Source organism: Benincasa hispida, chromosome 11 (genome assembly GCF_009727055.1).
Source record: "Benincasa hispida cultivar B227 chromosome 11, ASM972705v1, whole genome shotgun sequence".
Taxonomy (NCBI): Eukaryota; Viridiplantae; Streptophyta; class Magnoliopsida; order Cucurbitales; family Cucurbitaceae; genus Benincasa; species Benincasa hispida.
This window is the reverse complement of record NC_052359.1, coordinates 69,220,261-69,233,439: the sequence shown is the minus strand read 5'-3', so window position 1 is coordinate 69,233,439 and position 13,179 is coordinate 69,220,261. Positions and strand designations below refer to the sequence as shown.

Below are 13,179 nucleotides of genomic sequence, written 5' to 3'. Positions count from 1 at the left end.
TAAATAACCTATCAATCTATTGGCAAGCATGTTTTGACTCTTACTACTTTATGATTAACATATAATTACATGTCACGTATATATATATATATATATATACATACATACATACATAATTGTTATCAAATATACAAAAATGAACTAAAATATTTACAACATATAGTAAAATTTTAAAATTATCATTTATCAATGATAGACACTGATAGACTTCTATCAGTATGTATCTGTGACATTGATAGAGTATGATAGAAGTCTATTAGTGTCTATCGGCGTCTATCCTTTGTAGTTCTAAAACTTTACTATATCTTGTAAATATTTTCAACACTTTTTCATATATATATATATATATATATATATATTGAAAATAAAATAATTTAAATACTAAAAACAAAGAAAGGTTATTGAATAAAACAAAACTATCTTGAAACTCATCACTAAAAAACAATTCTTCAAACCCCTCACCAAGAAAAGAAAAGATAGAAGTATGATATGTATCTATTTAGTAGCCCCGACCGAAATATTAATAGTTATCAACAGTGATATGCGTCAGCATCAGGAATGAATGATTATTACACAAAGCTTTATCTGAGGAGAATGACTATAGTTTGCATTTAAAAACCTCCATTTAATTTACTTTTGGAGTCCGAGAAGCCATGTGGCCCCTTATATAAAGCAAACTCTTTGCATGCAGTTATTAATTGTCCAAACCCCTGAAAATTAAACACATTAATAGAGAAGCACAAATGGAACAGCCTCACGCCGTCGCCGGAATAATATTCGCCCTTGTCTTCTTTTTCTACTATATTTATATTATGTCCCGGAGATCCATCGCTCAACGGAAAAGACTCCCACCGGAAGCCGGTGGCGCTTGGCCGGTGATCGGCCACCTCCATCTACTCAGTCAAAATGAGCCAACTCACGTAACGTTGGCCAAAATGGCGGATGCATATGGACCAATATTCACGCTGAGGTTCGGTATGAAGAAGGCGTTGATTGTGAGCAATTGGGAAATAGCGAAAGAGTTTTTTACTACAAACGACAGAATCTTTGCATCTCGTCCAAAGCTTGTAGCCTCAAAGCTCCTTGCCTATGACTATGCAATGATGGGATTCAGCCCCTACACTCCACACTGGCGCCATGCACGTAAAATAGCCACGCTTCAACTCCTCACTAACCACCGCCTCGAGCAGCTCCAACACATTAGAACATTTGAAGTCAAGACATGGATGAAGGAACTCTATGAGTTGTGCACAAAAAATTGTGGTAGTAGAAGTAATAACAAAGGTGAAAAAGTGGTGGTGGAAATGAAGAAGATGTTGGCAGATATAACAATGAATATCATATTCAATATGGTAATTGGAAAGCGATTTTCAAATGTGGAGGATGGTAGTGATCAAAATTTCCAAAAAGCATTGTTAAATTTCTTTGCATTGTTTGGTATATTCCTTCCCGGGGATTCGTTTTCATTTCTGAGTTGGTTGGACTTGGGAGGACACGAGAAGGCAATGAAAAAGACAGCCAAAATAATAGATGAGATGTTTGATAAATTCCTCAAAGAACATCGAGAGAGGAAAAATAATTGCGATGAAGTAGAGATGGTGGAACATGACTTCATGGATGCGATGATTTCAACAGTTAAAGATGATGGCGGACAACATTTCAATTATGATGATGATACAGTCATCAAAGCTACATGTTTGGTAAGTGCACATTTTGAATGATGAAATTATGCTTTTTAAATAGTATATATTTCAATTATCAAATGAAATATTTAGTTAAAATATACTAATTAATTAACTTGAGTATGAATCAACCACTTTTTTGGTTCAAAATTGTGCAGAATCTGATATTGGGAGGATTTGATACCACAACAATAACAATGACATGGGCTATTTCGTTACTCCTTAATAGTGAAGAAACACTAAAGAAGGCTCAACTTGAATTAGACAATCAAGTGGGAAGAGAAAGACAAATAAAAGAGTCGGATGTGAAAAATTTGTTATATCTCCGAGCTATTGTTAAGGAAACCCTACGCTTGTATCCTGCTGCACCACTTTTAGCCCCTCATGAATCCACAGAAGACTGCACAACTGTTGGCTACCACATTCCCAAAGGAACACGACTCATAGTTAATGTTCAAAAGCTTCAAACAGACCCACTTGTTTGGGAGGATCCTTGTGAATTTCACTCGGAAAGATTTCTAACGAGTCAAAAGAATTTTGATGTTAGAGGTCAGGATCCGCAATTGATACCATTTGGAAATGGTTGAAGGATGTGCCCTGGGATCTCTTTTGCCTTACACATTATACATCTTACACTCGCAAACTTTCTCCATGGGTTTATAATTAGTAGGCCATCCGAAGAACTGCTTGACATGGAAGAGAGTGCTGGATTGACCAACCAGAGGAAAGCTCCACTCGAAGTTGTCTTATCCCCACGTCTACCTGCTCAAGTTTATGAGTAAACTCACAATCAAATTATGGACAACAATCAACACAACTGAAAAAGTAAAAGAAACATCTGGATGTGTGATATTAAAAAATTGTTTGATAAGGTTGGTGTCATTTGTATCAATAATAATATTATGAGAAATTGCGATAGGTATCTGTTGGATTTTATGTCCTAAAACTCGCAGTTTGTAAAAATTAAACATATTCTATTATAAATAAAAGATGCTATTCAACATGTCTTCAATAAAGGTATTGAATCTATTAATTGCATTCATAGAGTCTAAATCCAATAAACTGAGATCCATGGCTATTATATGAATATTTGAACTTTATGTAGAGACATAAAAATGGATCAAGTTCGAGTAAATAGCCAAAACGGTCTATAGTATATGATTAAGGTTGGGCACCTTATACTGGTAACACTATTGGATGCGACCTACTCTGTAGCTGTTACAAGTTGTTGTAAAGATACTACAAACGAAGTGATCCAGATTCGTTCATGTATTGACATGAGGAGTCGGGGTGTCCTATGCAATGAGTTTGCATAAGATCGAACCAAGAAATAAGTCACTCTTACCATTTAACGTTATTTACTATTTAAGACTGACTATTTCACTTAGATGACCTAGGTAACTTGATCATAATCCTAAGCTAACTATGAACTCCTATTTATTCAGGATTATTCTTAGATTTGCATAGGTGAGGGTTGGCTCAACAATGTCGGCTCAATAAGCTTCCAATTTCAGGGGTAAGACCAGGTAGATAGCTGGGGACATAGGGTGCAAGATGGAATTCATGCCTACCAGATTTATGGATAGAGAAAGATTGTTCTCTTAAGTACTTTATGCAGGTCTTGAACAAGGGGCCCCACCCTCTCACTAACTCGAGAGGGATTCGGCTTAGTGATTGGATCATAAACCAATTGTTCATTAGAAGATCAATTGCAACTTAAGAAAGAAGACATAATATCGAGGGTAAAACAGCATATGGACCCAGTCGGTATTACGAACAACCTGTGAAGGATCAACTTACTGATTATGGTTAAATCATGGGACACAAATATATCTACAGTGAGGAGAGTGCAACTATCGAGCTATAGTTATGTGACTCAATAGTTAACGAATACTGATTAATTTGGTGTAAAGAGTTTAGCCAATTAATTTTAATCGTTGGAGTTCATGATCTGTAGATCCATATGGTCCCTCTACTAGCTCGTAAAACATGAACACCTTGAATTATTAAATTGAGTGAATTTTGAATAATATCAATTTGAATTGTTGAAATTGTTAAAATTGAAATTAGGGTTTTAAGTTTGAATTAGTTCAAAATCCAATTAGGGTTTGTTTAATTATATACGATATAATTAACATTTGATTTGTTAAAATTAAACGAAATTGGAGAGTTTATAATATTTAAATATTGGTTTAAATATTAATTACATGAATATGATTCATGTTTAAAATTAGGTGTGTGATTAATTTGACATTTTATATTAAATTAATTAATTAATTATGTTTAATTAATTTAAGATTAGTTAGGAGAAATTGGAAAATAAATTTGATTTTGTAAAATTGGTTTCGGAAATGGGCTTTTCCCATTTTTACTTCCAAGCATGAGTTGTTGCACGTGTATTTTCACACCAAATTTCCACTCCAATTGAAGTAGTGGTTGGCCAATTCCATTACTGAATGTTGCCTGCATGTTGCTGAATAAAAACACCTCTATTATGCTAAGATGAAGTGAATAGATGGAGATTAAGGAGTTGGAAAGTCTGTTTCTTCTTGAGTTTCTTCTTCCTCTTCAAACCCACAAATACACTTACCAAATTCACACAAATTTGAGTTCCACCACTTAATTCAAGGCTGAGAATAGTAGAGAAGACTTCTTGGTGGTTCACCAATTGATTTGAAGCTGAATTGGAGTGAAGAGCCATTTGGATTTGAAGATTTCATCACAAAAGATATGTAACTTGAAACCCACTTGAACATGCATGCTTTATAACTCAAATTAAATGTAATTAGAGTGCTTATTGATTCTGTTTGCTTTCATTGTATACTTATGTATTCCTTCATTTGGTATCAGAGTGTGATTTAAGCACCCAATTAACGTTAATTTGTGTTTTGGTGGGTGAATTTCTAAAAAATGTATGTTTGGACTGATATGAATGGTTTTTTTCAACTTTGGCATTAGATTCCTCTTTGATTTTCAAGTTAAATTTATAATTGGCTCTTGTTGGATGAGCTTATATGTGTGCTCTAGAGTCTGTAATTTATTTGGAGGCATTAGAGTCTAAATTAGGCTGTAATTGAAGAGAAATTTGAGCATGGTGAGCAATAGTTTTCTGGAGAAGTTGCCTCTGCCTTGCAGCATCGCGATGCCACAGAAGAGCGTTGCAATGCTGTTCTTCAAGAGGATGAACAACGTTGCAATGTAGGGATGCAGCGTCACGACGTTGTCATCCCAGCCCAGAATCGTGAATGCCCTCGAGCGGGTTCGCGCGGGAGGTTTCTGGTTCGACTGGTTCACCTCTGTTCTGGTTCGATTCAACCACTTTTTGATTGGTTCAACCCATTTTGATGCTTTGGAGGTTCGGTTCGAGTGGTTTGGGTTCAGTTCGGGTCAGTTCGAGTTGTTCTACACCAATTAGAAGCTATTTTTTTTTAATCCAATTTTGTAATAATTTAGTTATTATGTCTGCTTAGGATGCCAAAGTTGAATCGTATCAGTGTTTATTTAAATAATTAAGCATGTGATCTATGTTGTATTTAAATTTAAACATGTTTGTGCATATAATATGCCATTTAGATTTAAAATCACACCATAGGAAGCATTTTACATACGTTGATTACATGTTATAGATTGTTATAATGTATGAAATGCATGTTTAGGGTTTCTGTTATTTAATATAACTGTTATATTAAATTGAATGCCTTTGATGCATATTGTGGATGTAATAACATGTCTATTTTTTATAAGTTGTTATAAAATTGAAATGACATTAAAATCCATAACGAAAATAAGCTGCATACTCACGTAGGTTAAACACTTGTTTTAATAAGTTAAAATAGGTCGCTATCTTATAAATCACGGTTACAAACTCAACCGGTATATAATCCTTTCTAAGGCTGGGGTACTTAAGTTGATGATCTACTGAACATCTCCTACCTGGGGATTATGGCCAAATAATTTAGTGTTATTAACCATTTTTATAAGCGTATATGAGCGATGTGAGGTAATAAAACGGTTTATCACCTAAACATTATACGTTAAAATCCAATTTTAAGCGTTATACTTGGATAAACCACATAGACTTAGGGTTGTTTTTATTTAGCCAAAAAGAACCTAAGTATAATTTTATCCAAACAGTAGAATACTTCAGTGGGAGTTTAATAACTTATATGATAAAGTTATTTGAACAATTCAGAAGGAGATTAATAACATATATGATACGTTATTTTTAGTTCTCACATCTCTAAGAGTTTACAATCAAGATTTAAGCAGTACTTCGTGTCAATTATACCTCGATTGCTTCATTCAAAAAGTATTTGCATAAATCTGGATTTTGATAAATAAGGGGAAGTCGTTCAAGTATAAAAATCAAGTATATGATATATTTGATTTCAACTTTCACGTCCTCATAAAATTCACACCATGAGATCCATACAACACTTTGAAGGAAATCAGACATGAGGATTTCCATGAGCAACGAAATGATCATTTCAAATTTCATTCGTATTTGAACATATAAAATTACAATCAAGAAACTAAAACATATAGGCTATGCACAATACGAAATTACAGCATTCTTTTCATAAGAGATCAAAGTATAGAATTATACATAACTTTGAAGACTAATCTTCCAACACCCTTGATCCCAAACACTTATTCAATCAGCAAGACAACAACACACAAACGCTCAAACTTGAAAACTGCAACATAACACGATCAGAGCGACTATGAACTCAGCGATCTCCAAGATCACGAACACAACGGATGGCCTAAAAAAACCTCGAACTATGTTGAGTTGAGTATAAAACCACCACAATCGCTACCTTGGTATTCTCGGTGTGAGAATCCAGAAGTGTGGGCTCTGTGTGGACTTGGTTTGAGGAAGAGATTGAAGGAAGAACAATCGTGTAAACGATTAAGCAAGTGGGAGATAACAAAGGTCTATCGTATAGACGATGCCCAATCGTTTAACAAATGCTATGCGATCGTTAGAAAAAGCTCCGCGATCGTTTAGCTAATGGCCAGCTGAGTAAACTATCGTGTAGTGTCGCTCGACGATCGTTTAGTCTCTCTTTATCTATCGTTTAGTAAACCTCATCAAATTGACAACCAACCATGAGAACTTCCGAGAATGGAAACACTTTCAACTACCTACTAAATTTAGGAAAACATTTTTCCTTTTATCTCACACCATGAAACCACTAACAACCTCCTACTCATTTGGTTATTAGAGAAAAGAGATAATTATCCAATAATTAATATTATTATAAATATATATGATAATCAACTTACCATATTATATTTATAACCTATAGTTTTAATATTTCATCTCATGAAACATATAAACCATAGTTCTTTTTCTATTTCATAGTACTTAGTGTAAATCTCATTTATATTAATCCTCCACTTGATGTATCTCATGTACCACACCGATCATATCATATATAATCGAATTTCCTCTTGTCAATTTGAACATTTCAAATCAACACCAAGAACTGATTCTCAACTTGAATCTATTGAGCTACCAAGGGGACTTTACGGACCTGTAGCTCAAAGCTCCAACAGTACGTGAATAACTAACTAAACTTTTTATTCACTGGATCCACCATTCGTTAACTGTCAGGAACTTCACTAAAGACTGACAATTGAACTCTTCTTACTACAAATGTATTATGTGTCCATATCAACCAATCAATAGTGCGATAACCCTTCACATATCACTCGTAAGTACAGCTGGGCCAATAACTGATATGCCCCTGTAGTTACATCTAACTCCTTAAGTACCACTAATCCCTATAATGAACATAAGTTATAGTCCTACTATGACCGAGTCCTCTCTTTCAAAGAGAAGTCGTGGCCATTATGTTCAAGACTTGGAATCAGCCCTTAAGAGAGCAATCTATCTACTTACCCCTGCCTTAGGAAAGGAGTGAATTCCATCTTGTATAACTGAGTTTCAAGCTCCCAAATTAGACAAATCCCCAAAAAGGTAGGCATGTTGAGTTGACAATCTGGCCACTCTCACCTATACTAATCAAAGAACCGCCCTCAAAGGCAGAAGTTCCCAAAACACTCAAGATTGAGGTCATCACCTATGGTCGTTTAGGTGAGATGTAAGTCTCCAATATCAACGACGTTATATACAGAGACTAATTATCTCGTGGTTCCGTCTCATACAAACTCTTTGTATAGGACATCCCCACTCGCATGTCTCCACATGAATAGTCAGGATCTATCATCTGTAGTAGTTCACAACACTTGCAAACCTCTACAAAGCGGACCGTATCCATAGTGTCACCAGGATCAGGTATCCCTCCTTAAACCTTATACTACAAACTTATTCAGGTTATCACTTAAGGCATGATCCACTTTTATATCTCATATATATGTTTAAGTTTACATACAATAACCATAAAGCTCTGTTTATTGGATATGAGTAAATTCCATATAAAATACTCTTATTTTATTCATAATAATGTGTATAGATTACAAACTACGAGACTCCGAGAGATTAGGACACCAATCCCAACAATCTCTCACTTGTTCTAATGCCTCAAAGACTAATGTAGAATACAAGATAAAGACAAGTACAATATACAATAAACTAGGGCATACCCCAGTATTAACTCCCACTTGCCCTAGACAAGATGTCGCATGTCTCGCAGAACCAAACTCTCTATGTGACCCTCGAACACTTTAGTCATGCAAGCCATTGTAAATGGATCGGCAACGTTATGCTCTGATGCGATCTTCGTGACTATTACATCACTGTGTTGCACAATCTCCCTGATCAAGTGATATTTCCATTTTATATGCTTGCCTCGACGATGACTCCAAGGCTCCTTCGAATTTTCCACAGCTCTGCTGTTAGCATAATAAAGAATGATCGGCAAATTCATATTTGGAACAACTTCCAAATCTGTAAGGAATTTCCTCAGCCAAACAGCCTCCGTAGTAGTTTCACAAGTGGCTACATATTCGGCTCCCATAGTGGAGTCTATAATGCATCCTTGCTTGATGCTTCACCACACTACAGCCCCTCTATTCAGAGTGAACCCTGACCTCGATGTTGATTTACGAGAATCTCTATCGGTCTAAAAGTCAAAGTCTGTGTATCCTATCTCCACACACGAGTATGTAGTCCATCATTCTCCAAAGACACTTGAGGATCGTCTTGACCACCATCCAGTGATCTAATCCTGGATTGGACTGATAATGACTAACAATCCCTACTACATTACAAATGTTGGGTCTGGTACACAACATTGCATACATTAAGCTTCCAACAGCTGAAACATAAGGAACCAGTCTCATCTCCTCAACTTCTTTAGGTGTCTTAGGGCATTAATCCTTAAACAAAACGATTCTATGCCTGAAGGGTAACAAACCCCTCTTGGAATCTTGCATCCTGTACCTGATCAATATTTGATCGATGTACGATGTCTGAGACAAGGTTAACCTCTTGTTCTTGTGATGTACCTGATCAACATTCCCAATCAGTAGGATATCATCCATATACAGTACCAGGAAAGCTACTGAGCTGTTGATGATCTTCTTGTATACATAAGACTTAGCAACGTTCTGATCAAAGCCAAACGATTTGATCGCACTGTCAAATCTAATATTCCATGATCTAGATGCTTGTTTCAGCCCATAAATGAACCTATTAAGCTTGTAAACTCTTTGATCTTGATCTGGAACCACGAACCCGTCTGGTTGAGCCATGTAGATGGTCTCCTCAAGATTACCATTAACAAAGGTAGTCTTGATGTCCATTTTTCATATCTTATAATCATAAAATGTGGCTATACATAGAAGTATCCTGATAGACTTGAGCATGGCAATAGGTGAGAAAGTTTCCTCATAATCCACTCCCTCAACCTGGGTATAATCCTTTTCCACGAGTTTAGACTTAAAGGTTTGCACCTTTCCATCTACACCTTGCTTTCGCTTATAGACTCACTTACACCCTATAGGTCTTACCCCATCAGGCTGATCCACAAGTTCTCAAACTTGATTGAAGTACATAGACTCCATCTTCTGGTTCATGGCTTTAATCCACTCATCCTTGTCAACATCCTCCATTGCTTACTTAAAATACAATGGATCCTCGACCCCATCATTAGAAATGATGTTCTAGACTTCAGTCAAACCCATGTAGCGATCCGGTGGGTTTATAATCCTTCCACTACGTCGAGGCAGTCTCAACTCTTGAGCTGGTTGACTAGATGTACCGACCTTAATAACTCTTGTTGATCTGTCGGTCTATTCAACAACTCTTCTTGAACCCTCAGTAGTCTCAGTATCACTAGAAATCTCACATAAAATAAGCTTACTTCGTGGGTTATGATCCTCGATATGATCTTCTTCCAAGAAGATAGCATTTATAGAAACAAATACTTTGTTCTCACTTGGATCATAGAAATATCCATACCTCGTTTCCCTGGGGTAGCCTATAAAGAGGCAAGCTTTCAAACGCAGTTCCAACTTCTTCGGGTTAGTCACAAGCACATGGGTCGGACACCCCCAAATCCTGAAGTGGTGTAAACTACCTTTACGGCCTCTCCACTACTCAAAAGGTGTTTCAGAAACACTCTTCGAGGGAACGTTGTTTAGAATGTAGCAAATAGTCTCCACTGCAAAATCCCAAAACGAGTCTGGAAGATGAGTGATGCGTTATTTTATGAAGTAAAATTATGGATGATATACGATGGTGAAATTGTGTTGAGCACTCAAGTTTCCTCAGCGGAATCCAAGTGTAAATTTCACTAAGTTTCCTGGTAAGTCCAGGGTCGAACTCAAAGACTTGTGAAAATAGGTTACAGTGGTAATTTTTATGAAAACTTTACGGTAACCAAATAAATCAATAGTTGTTGAGGTTGTTGTTTGCGGTGATGAAAAATAAATAAATGCAGAAGATTTGAGAAAAAGTCGGATTGCGTGATAGATACACTGAGTATGCGGATGAACGGGTTGAGAAGGTTTTTAGCTAGTGTTACCTGGGAATGCGTCAAACTATTCGATCATGCTACAACTATGCACAACAAGTCATTTTTCAATGCAAATTTGATGCTCCTAAGTCTAGGACGCATGTGTTGAATGCAAAAGTGTCCATAAAGCTTATTTCTAAGTCTCTACTCTTGTCCTATGCGATGATATAAGATGCATAAAGGCAAGGTGACTGCACACAATCATATCCTATCTCTAGGATGCATGCAATGCATTAATAGCAAATAGTGCTTATTCCTAAGCTCTTATCTCTTGATTATGCGTTCTAATCTGACTCTTCCAAGCCTAGATTCTAACCTGACTCTCCCAAGCCTAGATCCTGTCCATAGACTACCCTCCCAAGTATCTCTAATGGACGAATGAAGCATACATAATACAAGATAATCTCATAGACTGATGATTCCCAGTTGTGCAAGCTAAATGCTTCTCAACCCATTCAACAGATTTAACTACTTATGCGTAAATAACAGAGAGTGAATAGATATAGAGAAGGAAATTTCATTTTTTATAAATGAGTTTGAGTACAAAATAATAATGGAAGATAAAGGTAGAGAGTCTGATAGCAATTCCTTGCTGACCAAGGCTTTTACAATGTCAATCTCTATTCAGTTCCAAAGATATTCCTACTTCTGCAGGCGTCATACAACCTTCTTCTCTCGCATCGCCGTAAAATGAAAAAAAATCTAAGAACAAGGCTAAATTATGAACGGAACGATGAACTCGTAAACACTGCTGAACTGATTAACCCCTTTTCTGAAGGATGCCTCTGGTATAGAACTTCCAGGGTGAAAGGGGCTTCTCTCTCATGTTTTCGCAGATGGGACAACTTTAATTCCTGACTAATGCGCCGAATATTTATCACCGAAAAGCTGAATGTACTTGTTCATTACCGGCTGTCAACTTAATTCGGATTCGACTGTCATCAGCTTTTTGTCCCATCGTGATTAATTATACCTTTCACCCAGATGCGCCCACCAAGTTGCGCTGACCAAGTTGTGGCAATTCTTCTTGGGCAAATCTTTGCCAACACAATCACTGCAAAGCCTTGCAGTAATACTGCGCTCGACCAATGATTTTCTATGATCGCAATTTCCGCCTTTCATCAATGCATTTTCTGCACAAAAATACAAAAATCAACTGTTCCTATGCGATGAATGCATGCGGCCGCAATATAATAAACTTAATGCTTTTTGGACAAAATCTAACACATTTTATCAACGTAAGCCAGCATTTTTTAAGAACTTAGCACTATGATAATGTGTATTTCTGCCTGTTATCACACCCCCAAATTTAAATAATGCTTGTTCTCAAGCATAAGCTAAAGACTTCCTTTAGCAAGTTGACCGCAATATTCTTTTCCTAGATTTCTCAAGGATACTTCGTTCAAATCCTATATACCAAATCTTCCTTAAGTCTTATTCAAGTCTCCTCTTAAAATATTTCTAAGACCTAGGGATCACAAGCTTAACTTTCAAAAAGACTTTACTAACTTCCGGGACATCGCATGATTTATTTCAAAGAGAAAAAAAAAATTTCACCGAGGTGTCAAATGTTTTTATCCTTGCATACTTCTTGACATTGTTATTTTTTTCTGACCTTGCGCTGATCCAAGTGCCTTGCCTTCGTTTTGGCTTGCCCCCACTGTGTCATGCGGACATCCAACTACGAGCAAGGCACTCTTTCTCAGACTAACCTCATACCTACTTGGCAGCGGAGTTGCAATCATTTATTTATACGTTGATTCTGGTGACTTACTTTCGTTTGTGCTTGCCCCTACGTGTGTCATGTGGACGTCCAGCTACGGGTAAGTGCCTTTCACAACTTAACTCTTCTCAACATGGGTTTCCCATTGCGTTGACAGTGGAGTTGTTATTCTTAAAATATATATATTTTTTTTAAAATAGCAATGTCAAAAATAAATACCTCACCCCCAAATTTAAAATGCAGCAATGTCCTCATTGTCAAAAGATTGAAATGAGTCCTGCGATGTTCTTAGACAACTTCGTAAAAAGAGTTTGAAAGAAAGCTAGCAAACCCCTAACTTCTAGAAATATTTCATGAGGTGACTATCTTAAAGTTAAGTTGACTCTAGTATATATGAAAGATATAGAAGCATATTTTTCATCATTGAAATCATAATTGGCAAAGAAACAGAATGCGGTAACTTACTAAATTTATCCATGTCAAATGATTGCAGTAATCAAAGAGGATCCGGTGATAAAACTTTTAAAACCAAGATGCGATGCGATAGTGCAAAATTTGAAATAGAGATAAGGAAGAATACACCCCCAAATTTGCGCTGTCACCCATATTGTATATTAGTGAATCTTTCTTGGCAGCGATCTCTCTTCTTTGGATTGCAGTGATGGAGTGAGATACATTGCTTCTTCGCGAAATACCTCCGCAAACCTGTGCTTCGAACGTTGCACTAAAAACAGTGAGAGGGTTAAATTATTTTACTGCAATTTTTTTTTTTCAAAATGAAGTAGGA

The 13,179-nt window shown here is 36.4% G+C and overlaps 1 pseudogene; it reads left to right on the top strand.

The window, feature by feature from the left end:
• The first annotated feature begins 518 nt into the window (after positions 1 to 518).
• LOC120090829 lies at positions 519 to 2,503 on the top strand (annotated as a pseudogene).
• The last annotated feature ends 10,676 nt before the right edge of the window (positions 2,504 to 13,179 follow it).